General features: G+C 35.5%; 1 protein-coding gene across 1 annotated transcript in view; it reads right to left on the reverse strand.

The window, feature by feature from the left end:
• Window positions 1-19,454, reverse strand: part of CDH9 (cadherin 9) — a 95,075-nt gene extending 75,621 nt beyond the window's left edge. The window contains exon 1 of the mRNA XM_030496100.1: window positions 19,183-19,454. The gene's annotated coding sequence lies outside the window, so the exon portion shown is untranslated. The remainder of the gene's footprint in view (window positions 1-19,182) is intronic.
• Between the last annotated feature and the right edge of the window lie 3,232 nt (window positions 19,455-22,686).

The following is a 22,686-nucleotide window of genomic DNA, read 5'->3' on the forward strand; positions in this document are numbered from 1 at the left end:
TTTTTAACTAGATACCGGTTTGCATGGGAAGGCTCAAACCCATATGGCTGAATTCTCTTCTCTCCCCTGCCTCTCTTCAAAGCAGGGTTACCATGACAAATCATCTTGGGCTTCATCCTCAAACACTAACAGGAATTTTCTGGGAGAGTGCCAGTTCGTACCGGCTAAACTGATGTTAGGGACTGTAATTACAGTGAAATGGTAAGGACAATTGCATTGCAAAAGCCAGTTTCCTCGCCAGCTGAAGTATATATGGTATGGAATATGCCTTTGTTCAGCTGGGGTCAGCTGTCCTGGCTGTGTCCCCTCCCAGGTTCTTGTGCACTCCCAGCCTACTCGCTGGTGGGGTGGTGTGAGAAGCAGAAAAGGCCTTGACTCTGCCCAGTAATCACTGCTTAGCAGTAACTAAAACATCCCTGTATTATCAATCAACACTGTTTCCAGCACATCCTAGCTACTATGAAGAAAATTAACTTTATCGCCGCCAAAACTAGAACATACTGAATATCACTTGCAAAGTTTCTCACCTTGATATTCAAACCTGTTTTCAGGTTATTTATGAGTATGCTGAACACTGCTGGCCCTAATACAGATCCCTGTGGAAGACTACAACAGACTTTATATCAATGTGAAAACTCATTATTCACTTCTTCCTGCTGGTTCCTGTCGTCTAATCAAGGACTGATATATACAGGGACCTTAACTTCTGGCTCCTGGCTGCTTAAGTGCCTTTGGTGAGTGACCTTGTCAAAAACCTTCTAGAAGCACAAGCTTCTAGCTCCTATCAATCAAAGAGGTCAAAGCTATCTATATTCTTGATAACTCTTCCAGAGGACTCAAATGTCTGTGAGGCAGGACTTCCCTTTCCAAAAGCTGTACTGACTTTTCCCGAGTATGTCATATGTCCAACAGTGGTATTCTTCATGAGTTGATAACGCTTTCATTGGTTTAGGCCTCAGACTTTGTCCCTGCAATTTGTCCCTGGTAGAACTGTTTCAGCAGTTTCATCACTGAGATTTTGAAGTTTCCTGATTGCATGTGTGAAATAGCTGCAACTGAAATCCCACTATACCGAAATTAGAACTTCTGATGAGTCCCTGCTTAAATAAATAAAATATTTAAAAAAAACCCCAATCTGGTATTTAATGCTTAAAGGTTTATAACTCTTATTTTCTCCTGAAAATTGTGACAAATGAACCACAGAATACTGGGTAGCCACAAGCATAGCACTGATGGTAAAGTTTTTCATGGAAGTTAGCAAAAAATTTTCAGGTTTTAATTATAATGGTTTGTTAAAATCAAAATGTTTCCACAGCCTCTCATGAAATGACAGAAAGGGTATCACACAGATATGCAGCAATGAGTGTTGGGTGTATATGCTGTACTAGTGGAGCCCCTCTCTATTCCTTGTCTCCTAAGGGTTTATGCTCTCTCTAAGACCTAGCAGCCTAGATGCTGTCAGACATCCTCCCTCTGGTGCTTGACAGTCCTGCAGAAAAGCCCACCAAGAACTCTGATCAGTAGCTCAGAACTTGTCTTCCATGCTCAATTTCATACTGAACTTTTATTACTCCAAGTTTTAAAGCTCTCTTGGGAAAGAATTCTTCTAAAGTAATTGGGTTTGGGTTGTTTTTTTTTCTCCCTCTGTTGAAATTTCAAGATTATTGTTACTACCATGATAGGCAACTTCAGAAAACTTAAGACCCATCAGGAACTGAGTCTAAAGAAGGGAAAACATGCAACCTGCATATACGTTTAATAATTTAATTTTGCTCTTTATAATATAATAAATGTAATAATATATGTAAACATATAATAAAGTATTAATATTGTATACATTAAAACTATATAAATATTATATATTATATATAATAATATGTAAATTCATTTATATATACCTGCCTAACATCAATATTTTATACAAAGCTAATAAGAAAGCAATAAGAAGGATTTTTGAGTGAAATAAGTTCTATCTTCTAGATGACACAACTGAAGAAATTGAATAGTGCTACTGAATTTTTCATGAACATCTTTTACAAAAAAAATTATTTCTGGTTGTCTTACACAGCAGAAAATGGAACCTGTTGTGTAATGTGGAATTATGCCTAGATATTAGTGTAGAACGGTAGTATGCTTCCAATAGCTGGGAAAGCAAAATCTAAATTCAGAATTAAATATAACTATATCTATAAAGCCAACATTATTTGATTACTAGTCTTACATTAGGAAAAAATCTTACACCATAGGCTCTGTCCGGATTCACTGTTTTTTGTTGATTGATGACTTTTAACAGTTTAAATCTTTTCTCACCTTTCCCATCTCATAAAACACCTTGTATTTTACAGAAATTATTTTTATTGTTCTAAAAATATGTCTTTTAATCCTTCAAGGATATGTTCAAAAATTTCCTGAAGCCAATGCACACACAAGTCTGTGGACTTTTAACTGGGTCACAGTTACACTGAAGATTTTAAAAGAGCAACCCAAATGACCGTTTATTTTATGTCTCACTCACAGCTCCTAATGAAGTAATAATAGTGCAGGAACAAAATTTGTTCCTTTCTGGTCACTTGTCCAGAGAGTGCATGCTTTCCATCAATCTTCTGTTTATGGTTCTCCTTCATTTTGTATTAACAGCACTGCTAAAACAAGGAGCAATCCATGAGAGAGTTTATGTTCCAGTTTTTATAGGTCCTTGGTAGGCTAATATTTCACTTATTTCAAAAATATTCTAGCTACAGTCCTAGCTGGGAAATGCATATCTACTTTTACAGAGTATAGACATCTGCAACATAATTGCATTTTGCAAAAAATTTGGTTTTATTGGCTGCATTTATCACTGTTAAGCAAGATCTGGGGGGAAAACAGAAAGGCTTGTGTTATTTTTTGGTGTTAAGGACATGATGAGTTTTCTTATTATCTAATACTAGATATGTGCTATCCAAAAGAGGGAGCCACAACATTATTCTGTATCTTTCCACTTTATGAGACAATGAAACGGCATGCAGTCTTTTATTCCTTTTTCTTAATTGTACTTGAAGCTGATGTTTGCTCTTGGTTTTTGTTTTGTTGGGGTTTTTTTTGGTTTATATGAATACACAGTATAATTCACAATTAGATAATACATTCTAATGATCTTATTGTAACAGGATGAAATGTTTTTACTAGAGATAAATATGCTTAAACAAGAGAAAAACATCCTGTCATAAAAAATGTCGATTCATTTCTCTTGTTCTTGGTTCTACCATGTTTTTTTCGCCAATTTTGAGAAAAGATATTAGTCTGTCTGTACTCATTTCCCACCTTATGAAATAGAAAATATATCTGTAATTATTAAAGAAGAGTGCTGGGGCCTTTGCTAAACATGCTTTTATTGTTTGTCTCTGTAGAAAGTGAGATTGACATAAAATATCACTCTTAATAATTGATGAGATGTCCAGTTTTATGAAACCTTCGCTTGGAAGAACACAGTAGTCATAAAGGCATTACCCATGTTTTGGAAAGCATGGACTGGACTGACTTTATAATCTGAAAGGTTAGTAGACTAGGACGTATCTGAAAGAGTAGAAAGTAGAATAGAAATACGAGGAGTGATCAGTAGCAGTTTCTTTACTCTCACAATTTCTTTAGAGCATTCTCTTCGTCTCTCCAATAATCTTTATGCCATGTGGAGAGACCAGCACACCCCAGTAAGCTTATCGTGAGGAGGGACTTTGATATTTTTGGCATCAGAGAAGCATTGATAGTTGTTTAATCCCTTTCTAGTATTTTTTAACTAAAGTATAGTTTTGATTTGCCTGTTGCTTTACAAAAAAGATCTCCTGCTGGTTTGGCTATGACCACATCTCATTACCTGATAGTGACGTAATTGGCAGAAAGTAATGTTAATATTGATATTATAGACCTATTTGGTAAAGAAGAAAAGACAGGCCAAGTTAAAACCCTAGAGATGCAAGTCCAAATGCAACTCCTGTGGTTGAAAGCACATATATTCTAATATTTATGAAACTTATGTGAAAATGTGTTACCCATTGCATAGAATGTGTGGGTTTTTTAATTGCTTCTAGTACTACAATAAGAAAAGAGGAAGGCAAGTATAGTGAAGGGAAAGGGCAAGTGTTCCAAGAAGAGGAAAGAAGAGAGAGAATACAAACACTTGAGAACAAAAAAGCCAGGAAAGAGGGCAAGTGTTCTTTAAAAAAGTACATAAAGTTAAATGCAAGCATTCCATTCATAGCATATATTTAGTAGATAAAGTTTGGCTGTCCATTAGAATCATTATTTTCTCTTAATCAGTTCAAGAAACATGGATTTGGCTTTTTCAGAGCTGCCAAGTGCCAGCATGTCCAGGAATTAAACTAGTTTTATAAATGCTTAGAAAGTCTGAAAACAATCTATGTTACATTGGGTCTACTGTTTCATTTATTTTGAAATCCATTAAACTTTTCTGCCCCTAGCTTTTTCCTTGCTGCAAATATATGTAATAATAGTACTTTCTGTATGTGTTCTAAGAGCCTCTGCTACTTTCTGTGGAACTTCAAAGATACACATGCCTGGGAATAAGCATAGTTTACAGAAATCAGTGTTTACCACAGTGGTACCTGAAGTCACCTTCTGTTTCAATTAAAAATCTAACATATAGATAAGTTTTAGAAAAACTACATTTGAACTCAGAACTTGAAAAAAGATTGTTTACAGCTATTTGTTTTCAAGAAGTTGTTATTATTTGTTAAGAGGTGTTCACCTTTCACCATTTACTATCATTACCAGCATTTTTTCAAATTTTCTGTAAAAGAGAACTTTAGTTGGTATGTTTTGAAATTTATGTTTTTCAGTTTTAATATCAATATTTCAGGAGCTTTTATTATATTGCCTCATAACATGCAAATGGCTTTTTGCAACTTCTTTTGTGACATAGTAGGCTTTAGTAGTTAATATGCAATAATAAAACCACTTTAATTATCAAAGGCCTTGTTATCTAATACAGAATTAAATACTTTATCTTAATTTCCAGATTGACCCCCCCACACTTGTGTTATAATAAAAGTGAATAATTTTGAACATAACTTAATTTCATAAAATAAAATAATAAAAAAGGTGTTATCGGTTGCCATTAAGCCATCATAAAAGAAATTAGGAGCTTGAGGTTAAATTTATTTCTTGATCTTTATCTTTCCCTTTTGGTCTTGATGAATACATAAGAAAAGACACTTGTTAACATCAGCTTCTGAGTGTTGAAATTATAACAGACAATGCATTGCAAAATATACTTCAAGTGAAACTTTCCTCATTTGGATGTGAACCTCATGAATTAATTAAAAATAGAAGTGCTTACTCCAGCCATATTTTTACTTTCTGTTTTCCCTGCTGGCATTTGAAAATATGCTCACATTTTCTCCGATTATGTTCAGTGAAGTTCTTTTATGTGCCATCAGGCTTACTTCAAATACTCCATTACCAAGTCAAAACCACTCATACTTTCTATGTATTGTTTTAATCATGTAAGTCCTCTGTCATAGAGTGAATTACATTTAATGCTTAATTACTGTTTGTTTTTAATGCAGGTTATATTCGTACCTACCACTAAGAAAAGATGGTCTTCATAGCTAGAATTCCCAATTTCTGGTGATTTCTCTATAACATAAATATATTTTTTCTTCTTTGTGAAGGCCAAAGCATTCTGGATTTTTCTGATGTATTTATTTCAGTATTCAAAGCCTAAGTGTGGTAAGGCACGTTTTATTTTTATTCTTCTTTCCTCCATCACTCACACAGAGCATTATTTCAATAAGTAATTAATCTTTACAGGGGTGTATCTTTTTTTTCTCCTCTTTGCTCCATGAACACTATTTCCCCTGCTCAGGTATCCATAATATTGTTCAGGTGTTTGCTGTTCCAGTCTTTGCAGGAATTTTTAGAGCTTTCCTCCAAGTTGTGTAAGTCAGAGAAAAGATTCTGCTAACTTCAATGGCTTACAGTTAGGTTTTGTTGCATTTCTGTAGTTTTTTCACTTTTTGTCTAGCATTAGTCAGTGTCTCTGTCTTTTAATGAAATTTTGTCTAATATATACATTTTAATGCCTTCTAAAGTAATGGCTTCTTCAACATGTTGTTAATGTATACATTTGAGTTTTAATTTTTAAACTAAAGATTTCTTAGCCCTGTACAATTTTTAAAATTGTGTGCTTTGTGTTTATCTATTGCTTTAATTACAAGGTACTCAAGTATAACTATTTATTTTATTGAATAAAAGAATTTATTACTTTTATAAGCAGTACGTTCACAGTCTTCCACTTATCCCATTTTGAGTTATATTGAAATTATATTTCAATCTCATTTTAATAGCTGAACAAGCTATAATTTCCCTTTCTTTCCAAGCCTGTGCAGCAAGAATCCTTATCTGAATTTTCCTCTAACTTTATCCTCTGATGTATTCAAAATCAGTATTTGTTGGTATTTTTTGACATTTAGCTTGCAAGGAACAGGGAGTTATTTCACTTGTTTGTTTGAATACTGATGACTTATGTGCAGAAGATAATACATTTTTAAAAAATAATTAACCTTTTTTTTCAGATATTGTATGTAAATTGGCTTTGTCATGTAATATTATATATCTAGTCACATTATATTCACATGAACATTATATAAATTAATGTGGATTCTGCACACACACCAACCCCTGTTCAGGAGGAAGAGTATGAAGAGGCTGGAAATAAAAAAATTCTTATACTTTAATGTTAGTCCTGATTACACAACAGGTGGCCTTTTTCCCCTTAGTTGGCTGTTATTTTCCAGTGGGTGGGCTCTGGTGCAGGTCAGACACTTCAGGCATTCCTGAACAAGCTGGTGCTCAGCTGTGTGCAAATTCTGCCCTTTCTGTCCCTTTACAACTTTCATCGCCTCTGCTCTGCTTATCAGTGACTATGACAGTATTTCCTCCCTTTATAAAGACTGGATCTAAATATTACCGATGTCCATGGGAATATTCAGCTAGATTATGTTGAGCTTTCCATCAGGACTATGTGCTCTTCTGTTGTTTACCTGAAGCTTACACTTATCTGCTTTCATAGAACACTTCATAATACTTTGTTGTAATTGCTAGCTGTTACTTGGTAATTTCTGTGGGCCACTACATGAATACTGATTTACTTGGTCTCTAGTACAACACTGATCTTTCAGTTCAGTGATAAAAAGATAGAACCATACCATTACAAAGATATTACATATGATGCATTAATCTTATTTGTATAATTTTGTCAGGTTCCAGTATTTCTTCTTCAAGATTTAATTTCGGTATTTTATTCTCAATGAGAATACCTGTGCTCAATGAGAAAACCTGTTGTTCAAGTTACTGCGTGTTTTTTTACTAAACTGTAAGCAATGGCTGTTTATACTTGCCTTTTGTACTAGTACTTTAATAAGACTTCAAATTCAGAAGTAAAATTATTTGGTTATTCTTCTTTCATCTGAAGTCAAGGACAAAACTTGAACTTAAGCAATGCAGACTTATAACCTACAAGTTTCTGAACTTGTAAATAGCTTCATATTAAAACTTGACTGGTTAGTAGTTATTTTAAAATGCAGTCTGTGCCTTCCTGTCTATTCTCCTGTCCTTCAGATTTATAAGTAAGTGATATCAAAATCACAGCAAAGTATGAATAAAAAAATCTCCACTCTCAAGTCCTTTCACAACCTTCTCGTTGTGTGCTTCCAGTATTTGTGGCATATGAACATAAGGTTACTTAGGCCACATACCTTTTTATGAACCTCAAGTCGATTGAAAATGCAATAGACAAATGTTGTTCTAAGTTTCTTTTTTTATTGCTGTGGTTTACAGACACTATAAATATTTTCCTTCAGGGAAGTGGGATTCTGTACAACAAATTTAAAGCTGCTTGTAATTGGCATATATATTTTTTGTAGGGGTCTCTTAGAAATAGGCTCCTTAAAAGCCTACAGACTCATAAAGTAAAACTACTCGCTTAAACCAGTGTATCCTTAGTGACCTAGGTGGTGGTGTGTTGTCCTATGAGAACTGGCTTTAGTGTCTTTAATTTACAAACCATAAACTGACTTTCACTTAAGTAATAGGCAATATTTTCCGTGCTGGGGGAATGCAGAAATATTACTAATATTTCTATTAGTTAATGATTTTGATTTTTTCCAGGCAGTCACTATCAGTGGACATAAATATGATAAAAGAATATGTAACTTGCAGGTGGCCTGATCAAAGCATGCCATAATAGGACGACAAAGTATGGATATAAACTTAGCTTAGTTTGGATCCTGTGTTTTAGCCCAGTCCTGCACTTTTCTGGAAGTCTCTTAATGATGGAGTACAGGCATTAGTGATTTTTCAGATCTTCCAATTCTTTCATTGTTTGTTTGAATATCAATAAAGTGTTAAACATGATGGCGAGATTCATTCTTTTGGAGAAGAGGTCAGTGAGACTTGAAGTGAGGGGAAGGATCTTTTCCTCCATTTGCTAAACCAGTTTGGTCTCCAGAGCAAAAGGAAACAACTTTTTCACTGACACATGACTGTATGGTGGAAGGTGTCATCCCCCTTTCCCTCACTTCCCTCAAATTGAGGACCACTCTATCTGCTTCACTGTGCTCTCTTCAAACTGGCAAGTCTGTCTGACCCCACAAAACTCAATAGTCCTCCAGCTCAAACCACAGGAAGGACACAGCAAAGCCACTTGCTCCAGAAATCACTGAGGCCAGACCTTAGGGAGGGAAACAGAGTATGAGAAGAGATAAATGTTAAAGTGTTACGATACTTCTGCTATTCTGGCAAATAATTATTTTATTAATTGGCATAATGTAAATTTAAATTTTACTGGGATCTCGAGGTATTCCTGCTCCCTAGCAGATGCACAATATGAAATTATAATACACCTGAATCTCACTAGTAAGTAAATTCCAACTTTCTAATTACACTTATTTACGCCTATAAATGCATATATAAAAGTAAGTAAAGCATATGTATGTTTATGCATTTAAATATTGCGGGGGTTTGCACTGATTATGTTTAGATTTCTTTCACATGTAATTTCATAGAACTGTGGACAATAATCCAAATGAACACTGACAAGTACTTCTTATTAAATTCTCAGTGAGATACACTGCAAGTTTTAACATCTATTCCTACCATTAATGAATATGGCTGGTAAAGTATTAAGACATATCAATTCTCAGACACAACAGTTGAACATACCATATGGTAACATTCAATTTCTTGAGGAAAAAAAAATTACAATACATACTGCTTCCAAAGATGAACACCATTATATTTCAGGGCAAATAACAGGTTTTCATCTTTTGAATAGGATGGCTAGATGCTGTTTGTCACATGCACTTGAGAAAAAAATTGCTTGTAAGTGGAAGTTGTTTTGTCCTATGACTACCTTTTTATTTAAATATTAATATCTACAATTCTCTTTTTTAAAAATAGGATAAGAAATTATGGATACTCTGTGGCAATCCTGGAAACCTCATACTTCATTCAGTGTGCCTTAGAATTAACCACTACAGCCTACCTGGAAAAGAGAGAGAACATGTATATTTTCATTGTCCTTCCTGTTGTTCGTAAAATTGGTAGCGGCCACTGGGATGGAAATTTCTGTTTAAAAGGAGCATGCCCACATTGCTTGACCCATGGATAAAGCCTAGTTACATGGATAAAGCTAAAATTCAGGAGCAATTAAGTAAAGTAGGAAGAAGAAGTCAACTTCGTATTTTCATTGTAGAGGGACATTTATATGAAAGTTATCAAAGGTACTGATTTGTCTACCTTGGGGATGATTGTTTAGATAACCCTACAGTAAGGCTGAAGATATTCTGAAAACTGCATTTTAGCAACAAGATTCAGGTTTCCTGAATCTTTGCCCCTTGAGGTGAGAAACAGTGAGACAAGCTGAAAACCCCATTTTGAAATAGTTGCTTTAATTTTTTGAAGGTAGGAATTTTGTCAATACATGTAATCAGGTAGAAAGTGTACGGATATTAGAGTAAACACAGGTGCTTCACTGAAAGTAATCAGTCATGCCGTATCATTGTATTAAGGTGATTTAGTCATCAGTTCCTCTTTCAGGGAGTTCTTCCCTCAACACAAAGTTATTGAATAAGGTGAAAATTGTTTACTGGAAATCTTGAAAGAATTAACTGACGTTGACTTGTTGGTGGGCCTCGGAAACTGCCAGCCCGTCAGGTTCACCTCTGTGCCGATCTGATCACTGAACAGATCATCCTGGAAAACATGTCAAAACATATGGAAGAGAGGGATGTGATTAGGGACAGCCAACATCAAGGGCAAATCCTGTCTGAATAGTCTAGTGGTCTTCTACGATGGGCTGACTGTATCAGTGGACTAGGACCTACAGATGTTATCTACCTGGGCTTCTTTAATGCCTTTGTATAATCCCCACAATATTCTTGCTACTAAATTGGAGACATCTGGGTTTCATGGTTTGACTGTTAGATGGATAAGGAACTGAATGGATGGATGGATGGATGGATAGGTGAGTCAGTGGCTCAATGTTCAAGTGGAAACCAGTAATGAGTGGTGTCCCTCGAGAGTCTGAACTGGGAGAAGTCCTATTTAATATCTTAATGATATAGACAGTAGGATTGAGTGCACCCTCAGCAAGTTTACAGATGACACCAAGCTGCGTGGTGCAGCTGATACACTTGAGGGAAGGGATGTCACCCAGAAGGACCCTGACAGGCTTGAGAAGTGGGCCTGTGTGAATCTCAGGAATTTCAACAGGGCTAAGTGCAGGGTCCTGCACCTGGGTCAGGACAACCCCCAGTATCACTACAGGCTGGGGGATGAAGAGGTTGAGAGCAGCCTTGCCTAGAAGGACTTGGGGATACTGGTGAATAAAAAATTGGTCAGTCTGGATGGGGCTTTGAGCAACCTCATCTAGTGAAAAATGTCCCGGCCCATGGCAGATGGATTGAACTAGATTATCTTTAAAGGTCCCTTCTGACCCAAATCATGCTATGATTCTGGATTGATGGTGTAGGCAGAGCAGCTGCTTTGCTGTGTTTTCCTCTATTATTTACCAGTCTGGGCCTGCTGTTAAAGAAAAGAAACTTGAAATGGCCTGCAGAGTTTTCCTCAGCTCGGAGCACATAAGCATCTTACTTTACTTCAAATTAGCAAAAGCATATACATTGGAGACCTTAAAATGCAAGTGTATGCATGGCTTCCATGACACTGATGCTGTGCACATAAAAAAAATATATATACACATATATATTGATATCATTATATAAATGTAGAGATGGGGTATATTTAAATAGATGTCTCTAGATCTCTTTATCTCACCTCTATAAAATTATATCAACATCGATACTGATATACATACATGTATGCACATATACATGTGTTTGTTTTCACCACAAGCAATGAAATTCCAGGATTTTTTTTTATTGCCTACTAAACTCACAGACCGACTGGCATGAAATTTAATTAGGGCTAATCAACTTGAGGTGAAGGAAGCAGAAAACTAATGTGACTCATTTTTTTCCCATTCTAAAGCAATGTCCCTCTATTTCTGTTCCTTAAAAAACACATTTTCTTAGATTTCAGATGTCAGTCTGTATAAATTAATGATTCTGATGTTATTTGCACAGAAAGGATATAAAAACACTACAACATCCATTTTGGTCCTGTTTGTATTCTAGCTGCCCACAGTACTGTGTTTAAAAAGAACTCAAATCAATTAATCCAGAATCTTATGCTGGTTTACACAAATCTTTATGCTGCTTCAGCTTCGTGAATACATTCTGGAAGCTGTGAAGAGGAACCCTGCCTTTCCTTCCTTTCTTCTCCAGAGAACTAGTGATTCTTTCTACCAGGTTATGAGGGTTTCCTCTATTGGCTCTAGGCATGTCCTTTAATAATTACATCAGGTTACTCAATGTACATTTCTGCCCTGGCTTTGTATTGTTTGGGACTCCTGTGTATAGGTCTTAAGAAATTTCCCAGTGACATGCATAGAACATATGTTTCAAACTACTGCACTTTCAGAAAAATATCACTTAAATAGTTATACTGAGTTTATAAAATTTTCTGCCAGTTAAAAAATAGTTAAATTCTTTTTGAATAGAAGTTGAGATCCTCTTCATGTCATGAGACCAGGAACTTTAATCCTTTGCTGGTTAATCCTTAAGACCCATTTTAGTTCTGTTGAACACTCCTAGTGTGATACATATACAGATCTGGACTCAAACTACACAAGAACTTTCTAGTCTCTTTCATATGCAATCGTTAGGAAATTTTCAGATGTATGTTATCTTTTAAATTCTCATTTATGTATTACTTGGCATTACTGAGTATCTCTCTTTTGAGTAATCAAAGGTAAACTGTGATCCTGTGCCTGTGTATAGCAGTGCAGTTCACTATTTAATAAAACAAATGCTTAGTAAACATAATGCTTGAAGTATGTATGTATTCTTCTTGTAGGTTTTTAGTTTTGGGAAAGTATTATGAACTAGAATCTCAACGTGTTGGGGACAGAAAAAAAAATAGAAGACCTTTGTATATTCAAAAAGTTTACTCTTTGTGGATTTATATTGTAGGGGGCTGTTTCACGAATTTGCTCTAAAATTTAAATGTGACTCGAACAAATGCAAATTCAAATGGAAAATAAATAATTAGAGTATCATTGGCAGGAGTGCTAAATCTTTCCTTCTATCAGTGCCAGCAGTTATGTTTCTGAATGTACAACCCTAGGTACTTTCCTAAACCATTATCTACTAGGTTTAACCTTTTCAGATCGATGACAGACAATAAGAATGAGCATCTTTTATTTTACTTTTTGTCTTTTTCTTTTATAAAAAAAAAAAAAAGACAATCAATCTGTAGAGAGTCTAGCTACTTCCTAATTTACTCTCCTTTTTCACTTCGCTAGTGCTATTTTCTCCTTTACTGAATGAAAGTTTCAGGGAAACGTTCTCAACCAGCAGGGGTTTTTTGGCCACTTGTAGATGAAAACTTGCAGCTGTACCATATTTTTGGAGAATTCCTGTTTTTTAATTGCCTTAAAAAGTAGTTGGAGGTACATTAAATACATGGCATACTTTTCTGTTTTTAAAGTCCTGTACTTTGCTGTAGAGATGGTTTGCCATCATGAGTAATGAGGATTTTTCAGTAGGACTATGACTGGAAGAGCAAGCACTACCAGAAGCTTGTATTTTGTTAAAATGTGACAAATGCTATTATAACATTACAAACCCCTTACTTGAAGCGGTATGTGAGTTCTCAGCCTTGATGCTGCTGACTACTACCACCACTACTAAGCAAAGAACAGTATCTTGAGTATCATTGGTAAAGAAATTCTATCTCCATGAAGGAAAACTAAGAGACAAATTATTTTTCTTTAGGACACAAGGGGTTTCATTTAGTATCTTACTCCTAGAAAAGATATAAATACAGAAATAAATTCAGAAATGTGTCTTCATTAGGATAGAAGGCATGTACCACACAAACTTAAAAACTTTAAAAGCAATATCTGGCTCAATTGCTGGTAATTCATGGGATGCAGATAACAGTAAGGAATTAAGAATCTACATTAATTTTCATATTTCCATTGTCAACAAGTCTGAATTCTCCTCAAAAGCGAAGTTTCCTTTTACATTTGGGAAGCAAATGTAGGGATTATTGCAAATCTTGCAGGAAATAGGAAAATAGTTTTTGTAACATAATGTTTTTATTTTTACTCTGAGGAAAATAAATATTTTCATCAGACAGAATCATTATGAAAACACAGATTCAGCAGTCATTTTTACTCCAGCTAAGGAAAATGCATAAAAGCTATTTCCGTAGCTTCAGTGGGACTAGTTTTATTGCAAATTATTAGGCATTCTGAATAAAGGTTCCAGAATGTGGCACAATCACAAACAGCTCTCCTGACAAATAATATAAACAATTGCAAGAATTTCCTTTTTAAATTACCATGTTTACCTGATTATTTTTTTTTTACGTTACTACGCAGGCAGAATAATTTCCATGACATTTCTCGCAACCAGCACCTACACCTTAAAAGTCAGAAGAAAGAACTTCTTTACAACAGTAAGAACTTCATATTTCAATAGTGTAAAGTATTATGATAAAGAACAATGCAAATAATGTAAAAGTATTGTGATAAACGAAAAAGTAAGCAGGCAAACAAATTCAGCTAAAAGGTAGCACTGCAAACTTAAGCAAACCTCTTTTAATCTATTCTTTTTTAAACTATCTTATCATTCTTTTTATAATTTGCATGATTTATGCTTGAGTTTACGTCTGTATACATATGTGTATATTTATGTATGAATGTATGTACATGTATATATTTGAATAATTTTGTTCATGAACTGGGGCTATTTTGATTTATTAAATTCAGATGTGAGTAGTTTACTGGTACCTTGTAATCATGTATAACCTATAACTGATGGATTTTAAAATGTTGATTTTCATTTCTACTATACCTACTTTTTCCTTCAAAACAGAAGCAAAGGGATTAACTTCGCCTTTACCCCCAACTCACACCTTTTTCACTTTACCTCTTCATCATTTCCTCAGGAGTAAATATTGAATGATAGAATACAGAGGAAATAAAGAACAGTTATTTGAGGTCTTGAGTAAGCTCAAGGTAAGATCTTGAACTGAGTGTGTTAGATCATTATACTTTTTAAATTTCCTTTATTGAACACTCTTATACAACCTGATGTTTTATTGAATTCTTTTTTAAGATGTGCCAAAATACAAATGTTGAATTCTGCACCACTGATTATCAATGTAATTTATCATCATTTTCTGAAACTAATGGCTAAATCTAATGATGCCTGTATATATTGCTAGATAGGCCTGTATACATTATTAATTGCCTTAAATTGAATTATTAAAATATACAAATAGAGATAATCTCTTTATGACAGCTGTGTAGTTTGTCTGCAGTGACAGAAAGGCCTGCTGTTTCCATCCTCAAACATAACAGCATTATCCACAATTTTCTCTATTTCACAGAATCTTTTCTTGGGTATCATTTATAAAGAGCATATTTTGAATTCGGACAAGTAATTTAGGAGCTCTTTCTCAACATACTTATGTACAATGAGAAAATGCTTTCAGTGTTTTTTGAAAACTGGAGTCTCTAAGCAATGGCATAGATGGCCCTATGCTGCAGTATTCTTCCAGGCAGAATATCCATGAAGCTGGTGGTTATCGCCCTTGAATAGGGCTTGTGAGGATGAAGGAACCTGAACACCATTTAGCACCTAGAATATTTGTACATACATAAACCTTTATGACATTTGCATTTTCATATCAGGAGATTCTAATATGAGACAGGGAAAACTGAATCTAATATGCTGTTGTCTTGATGCTACTATTACTTTTACTACTAAAATGTGTAAAATTTAAATATAGAAATTTACATTTAACTGGCAAAAAAAATATATTGACCATCCCTTCAGACATCCTATTTTGCAGTTACAGAAATATATTTCCAGAGAAACATTCATGGGTGTTTTGAGGCACATTTATTTTTATGAACATTGATGCATTCAGATGAAGAAACTGGAGGACTGGGAAAGTGGAGGCCCTGGTTTACCCCTGGTTCTAATGCTGAGCTACGCCGTGGCTGAGACCAAGTCAGTTCAACTCTGTGCAATAATCTCTGTTTATGGGATGAAGACAATGCCACCCATCTCCTTTTGTAACCTTTCAGACATTGCAGAATGATGATTATAAATAACATACTTCACTTCCTATCTTTTCAATAATTACATTACATACTATGCATAAAAAAAATATTTCTTTCTAAAACATACTAGAGTGTTTTTGTAAGCTGTAGTATACGTATGTCCAATGTTTTTCCTTTTTCCCTGAACTTAGTGACAACATTTTCCTTGAAGTAACCAAAGCCCAGTTTCACTAGGACTTTGCAATGCAAACACACAGTATGATCTGATAATGATATGTCTCTTCTGTTCAGTCATGCTTGGCAAGTAGGCCTCAGCCACTGGGGTTTTTTTATCACGATCAGTCACTGAAAGTCAGGACAGTAACTTGCCTTTTGCCATTCAGCAATTTCCTGTTTGTTTAAAAGGCAAAAGGAGAAAGTTCTTAAAATTACACTTGACTGCTTTTACAAAGATTCTTTTTGATCATTTCCCTTTATTTTCCTTCTCCTCCCATGCCCTTTTAACAAAATTTTTGATTTATTCCTACAAATGACTTTTCATAAACTCACTCACATGCAGAATGCAGTTAGCTTTCACTCAGATATCCCTATTCATGTTCAAATATCAGTGCTTCTGCAGATAGCATTTGCATGTAACACCTGCTGCAAGCCTTAGAAATTCAGAAGGCATTCTGATATGAGTGGGAGATGTATTTTTTTCAAGGTTTTTGCTCCAGTTGCCTTCTGCAGTTAAATAGCACTGACTGCATGAAAGGAACATATGAAATTATATATGTCTATATTGTCTTGTATCCAGGTCTATACAGCCCAACTTTCTTATCAGCACAATATTTGTGCAGGAATTGGGAGATTTTTTTAAACAGTGGGCATTACTGAGTTTTAATTTTCAGTAAGGTCTTGCTGTATCTAGTCCAGAACAGCTTTTCAAATTGGGAAAAGAAGGAAGAGGAAGAAGAAAAGGAGAATATCTGAAAACAGCTGCAATATTGCGTGTGTGTGTGTTACTACATAAGAAAACGAAAATTCTGAAGTAGCAATTGTTACTTCATGTGTCCTGTTATCATCAGATTTGGACAGCCAACAGGAGACATCAGTCTACCTTGTTTTATCTCCTGAACAAATTCATCCTCAGAGGAAATTGTCAGTCCTGTTACTTTCTAGCTCTACTTCTCAAAGCTTCTGCTAGTGGAATCCCTGCAACCTGTGTTGTGCAGCTTCGGAAACTATGTTCTGATACCAGGGCAGAAGCAAATTTCAGAATTAAGTTGTACAGTTCTTTCTGCAGCATTATGGATGATAACATTTAAACTAGTGGACTTAGGTTTTTACATTTTATTTTGTAGGTAAGTCGGGCAGTTAAATCATACTCATTGGCTGATCTGATGGTGAGAGGATGGTGATCTTTGTGGAGCAGCAGCCAGATGAGGGGAGAAAACAGATCTTTGCAGATGGACTGCTGTCCGGAGGGGAGGACAGCATTTTCGCAGTGGTCACTTATGCAGACAAGTGTGAAAATGCTGAAAGCGTGAAAGTTTTACCATGGAGCTGTACAAAGCATATGGCAGAGCTGATTCTCTCCACATTTTGTCTCCAAATGCATCTCCAATCTGCTTTTTGTGTTTGGGTGAGATGTACTGGTTACTTATACAACATAACTTTTCATAATAAAGGCTGTAAGACAGCCTCTGAAATTGAATACTCTAGTTTGTTCACACAAATAAACATATGAAAGTCTTTGATTGTTGAAATCACCCCATCAAGTTTAAGAAGACTTTACAAGTTTTTAGGTACAAGTTTAGTATGTAGTCTTGATACAGTTACTTTCCACATTTAAAATTAATTTTGTTCATCTTACTTGTAGAAAGAAACCAAGAATTCTTTCTTTCATAGACATTTGAGAGTATAATGTGACCTTGTAAAAGTTTTATATTTTTGCTAATGGAATACCACATTAACTGTAAACATATTTAGTTCTATCTTAAACTTATACTATTACATAGTGAAGGACAAATGACAGGACAATGTAACTGACCTGTCAAATTGACATTTAGATAACAGTATGCCCTTTTTAAAATTAAAAAAGTTCTTCTTCGGAGTTCTTAATAATCATGGAAAAAAAAATATAACATGAACATTCTAAATATTTGATTAGTCCATTCTCATTTTTTGGAATAGAAATTAACATTTTAGATGTGGAAAATTACATTGGAACCAACGATTTTTAAAGATATTGCCAATTCCTATAATTACCACCAATATTTTTTAGTAAGCAAAGCTTTTGATTCCACTAGTGAAAGTACTGAAAGTATAAATACTTGCCTTTTTATCCATATTTGTCCTTAGCATGAGAAACTATTATAGTACTCAGCAATGAAGCATAAACCTGGTGTGATTTAAGTAACATATGAGTTTGTCACTGCCTTTAACCAGAGCAAGACTGATACACTTGTATATTTGTTCACTGAAAATTGAAATTATCATAAGAAAATACCATTCTATTTTTCTGACCTGCTACTTAGGTCTGTGAGAAGGTGAGTGGCTACTGTATGCACATTGCCACACAACTGCAAGGGACATCAATTTATTTATAGTTCATAAGCATCATTCTTTCTTTGAAGCTCATACAGTGAATTTGCGTGGATGTGACCACACATTTCTTGCATGTGAAAAGCAAAAGCAAAATGTCATTCACTGGGCAATTAGTTTCTGCTCTTTACTTCACAATCAAGTGGCCAGTTTGACCTTTTATGCTTTCTGCCTTCCTTTCTGTGCTAGTCTCTGATTATACATCTTAGGCTGATAAGGTTGTTTGGTAGCACTTCTGGAAAACAGCCTTACACATTAAAGCCTGTTGACTTTGACTTACTGCTATGAATATCCAAAGGGACATCTCCCTCAGCTCTTAATCCTTTTGAACCCTGAGCTGCCACTTTCCCCTCTAGCACATAGTAAAAATATACCAATTTTGCTAGTCCCACTAAAGAAAAACAAAACAAAGCATCAGTACTTCATTCTTATTAGTAGTAAAGACCTTCTCCTTTTTCACCCTTCTTAATTGGGTTTGTTTTGCTTAGACATTTTTGATAAAAACAAATGTGAAAGAAAGAAAAGAGAAGAAAGATAGCTTCTATCTGGACATGTGAAAGAGCATCCTGCACAAAAGTTAGGCTAAATGGTTACTACTACATTGCAGTAAAACCTGAATAATGTCTAACGGCATTGCCAAATAGTATACACATTGCTAGCTTTCTAATACGCACAAGGAGTGGTCTTATATACAGCAACAGAAGTTTAGATTTCAGCAATTTAGTGCAATTATTTTCTTTCTGAGCTGAAATCTCCCCAAAGTGCTCTGCTCACCCTGCCCCCCACACTTCCTCCCTAAAAAGTATCTGTAAGGCTCCTTTAACATTTTAGACACTTAAGAGAGCATCTGCTCTTCTGCTGTGAGCAATTTCAGTGCCAAAGAAAGTTAATCTACTCACCATTTCTGTCAGCGTGAGCCTAGCTCTGTCCATTCAATGCTGCTTCTTTACCTGTTTCCTCCCTTCTCCCTGTTACTGTATCTCCAACGCTCTATGCACTTGCATCTAACTCCCTCTCTCCCAGCATCACTTTTAAGTCAGGCAGGCAGGGAGCTGAAGCTAAAGGGACTCTCTATCTGATTGGTTTCCATTCAGTGCCCCTGCTTAATCAGAAACGTCCCTTACAGAGAGAAATGCTGCTGCCGATAGAGCCGCAGTGCTCAACATGAGAAGGTTTGGGGCTGGCGGGGGGGCAGGACTACGGCTTCACCAACTATACAGTGATTTGCAAGTGAATGCAGTGGGAGGGTTCAGAAAGGAGGGCTTTGTTAAGGACCCTCTTATTAACTAAGGCTTAAATACAGAGACTCATGCTACCATCTCAGTTTGGTATGTTTTCAGTCTTAATAATAAGGGTAAAGGCATGCCCATAACCTGTGAATTACGTGGAGAAAAAACTCTAATTATCTACACTAGCAATACAGTGCTATTATTTGCAAATGCTCATTGAAGAATGAAAAATTATCCTGTAACACTACAGTGACAAATTGTTTTAAGTGGAAAGAATGTAAGGTGTGGGAGATTGCCCCCAGTACTCAATAGGTTTACAGCACTAGTGTCACAGCTATTGATAATGATGGGCTTGTCACGGTTACTGAAAATGGGCATAATACAAAGTTGCAAAGGATGTTTCAGGAATTGTAGCTAATAACGTTCATGTCATTCACAGAAACATACAGTTTTGCTGGCAACAGCATCGAATTTCCTGTTTCCTAGCGCAGCCTGTTTGGGTACAAGTAACCATTCCTCCCTCCTATGTAATCAGATGTTCAATATTACAGAATATTGTGGTTTGCTTGAACTAGCATCTTCAACTGAAGCATAAGATGTTACCTATTAAAATGAGAGAACTGGAGTATCATAAGTTCTGGGTTTGGATCTGCTATTTTTGTGCATTTTTGTGGGTTTCTGAGCATAAATGACTATTTCAGCCATTGGCATAACACCAACATTTGCAATGAGACTTCTAGGAACTGGTACACTGTAATCATTTTCTGTACCAACAAACCCGAAGATAGCTTTCAGGATATGTCTGTTGTGGGCACCAGTAGAATAACATGAAATGCTGCAGAGTGTAGTTCTCTGGGCTTGTAGCATAAGTAATTTAGTACCAAAATTTCCTCTTAGAAAGATGGATCATAAGGCTACTTTCTAATTATGAAATATCATTAGGGCTATTAGGGTTCAGTAATTGGTCTGAATGGAGGAATATGTTTATTCTAATGGAGAAACTTTACTATAACAAAAAGAATATTTTCATCAAATAGCCAGTTGAGAAACCTAAGTAAATTATTCCTTTTATGCTCTTATTATTGCTTTAAAAGCACTGTTGATGAGCTCAGCAGGCTCATATTAGCAGTACACTGTTTCTAATGAGAACCATTTCACTGTTAGATCCCATTTGAAATGATTAAGGGATTGATGCAATTCATGTAGACATCAGTCAGAGCCTTTCCATTGATTTTAGTGGCAGTTAAATTGGGCCATGAATGAAATAAGTCATCTCCAAGATTGCTACACATCCATTAAAACAGTATTTGCATACGTGTAACAGACTGCAGAATTTGGTCTAAAATTTTGAAAATCAAAAAGCAAAATACAGATCCAGAACAATATCAATTACTATACCTCAGCTCAAATGCATAAAGCAAAGGTTTAATCACTTTCATTGCACAGGAGGTTCACTTTAGCAGTGGAACTGCTGGAAGATAATATTTAGTATAATTTTTGTCTCAGTCATTACATGGGAGAGTGAAAAGAAAAGCTACAGACAAGTGTATATCTCTGATGCCCTATGGTCTCAAGTGCAACCTTAAATCTTGAGGATCCTGAAAGATATTTTCTTAATAGGAAGATGGCTGGATGATAAAAAGGCATGAGTAATGGCTCTATGTTTTTCACTGTATTGGCTTTTTTTCACTATTCTGGCTGCTCTTTGGGAACATTGTGGCTACTCTAATCAGTATTAGGAGACCATCCAGGTACAGAGAAATCCTTGAAATGGCACAATGCTTCCTTAAGCTTTAGAAAACATTATTCAGTGTCAGCAGGAGGACTGGCCTGTGCTTTAAAGGCAGGCATAGATCTGTTCAATACCATCAGAGGACACAGATAAATAGGAATGGCTCCATTTCTGTTGATGCCATCTACAAGTTTGTAGTAAACCAGGCAACATTATTTATATCAGACAGCACAATGCCTGCTCTGCCACATATATTTTTCATGGTGTTGTAAATATAGCATGGTAACTACTACAGGGGAAAAAAATTGAAATTGTGTGCTATACAATCACAACTAAGAGGCACTTCTAATGCAAACAGTGTTGCATGATGGGGGTAAAAAGTTTTGCAATATACACTGTGAATGGAAAACACATCAAAAGTAGGCCAAAAATGGAAAAAGCATAGGCATGACAGCAAATAGGGAGAGATGGGTGGAAATCTGAGGCTGTGCTTTAACACATAGAAGGCTACTCCATATAGGGGAGGAAAACAAAATGCTCCTTCTGAAAACGAGTGGGCAGTGGAAAGAGATATGGAAAAGCAGAAAGTGGGTAAGAAAGTGGGAAAAGCAAAAAAGGGTAAGGTGGAATTGCTTTTAGTGCAAGATGGACTGTATTTCAGTTTTATTAAGTCTTTTTTGGAATCAGGTCTCTTTTTTGACCCCTGTTCATCTTCCTTTCTTTACCTTCCTAAAGATTTGCCTGCTGGTGTTCATGGGAAGCAGTGATTACGTACCCAATATTTCTTGAAATTCTGAACATTTCCATATTTCACAGAGGCTAAGATCACTCAGCAGTGCACAGTTGGGCTGGTTGCCATGTTAAATCATTCTGAGTTCAATCACTGTTTCCAATCATCTTTTTTTCTTGACATGTTTACACTTAACTTATTTAGGCAAAACTAAATGCCGATAAAACTTCAGAAGAATATTTTTATTCCCAGTTTTTTCTACCTATATACAGTCAGCAGATGATGTCTGGAAATCTGCCAGTGAGATTTTGAAATCCCATGCAAGCTCTTCCCATGCTTCTAATAAGCCAAGGCAAGCCTCAATTCTCACAAATATGAGTTCCCACAGATGTCCTAGGGTCTGTAAGGAAAAATTGGTCTGGGGTGTGGTAGTAACAATTTCCCTTTCATACGCCACTTTTATGAGTTTTTTCCATTGTCAGAAATGTTAAATATGTATTTAATCTTTCTCAAATAAGAGAGTCTGTGATGCTAGAAAAAAAGAACAGATGAACAGAATAGAACAATCAAGAAGCACATAAGTAAGAAAAGCTCCCCATGATTCACAAGAATAAAGCTAACAGTTGTGCAACTTCAGCTCTGTTCATTTTCACTGGAGCCTTTAAGATTCTGAAACATAAAGAAAATGGATCAAATAATTACCACTAGTTCA

This window comes from Strigops habroptila, chromosome 1 (genome assembly GCF_004027225.2).
Source record: "Strigops habroptila isolate Jane chromosome 1, bStrHab1.2.pri, whole genome shotgun sequence".
NCBI classification, from domain to species: domain Eukaryota; kingdom Metazoa; phylum Chordata; class Aves; order Psittaciformes; family Psittacidae; genus Strigops; species Strigops habroptila.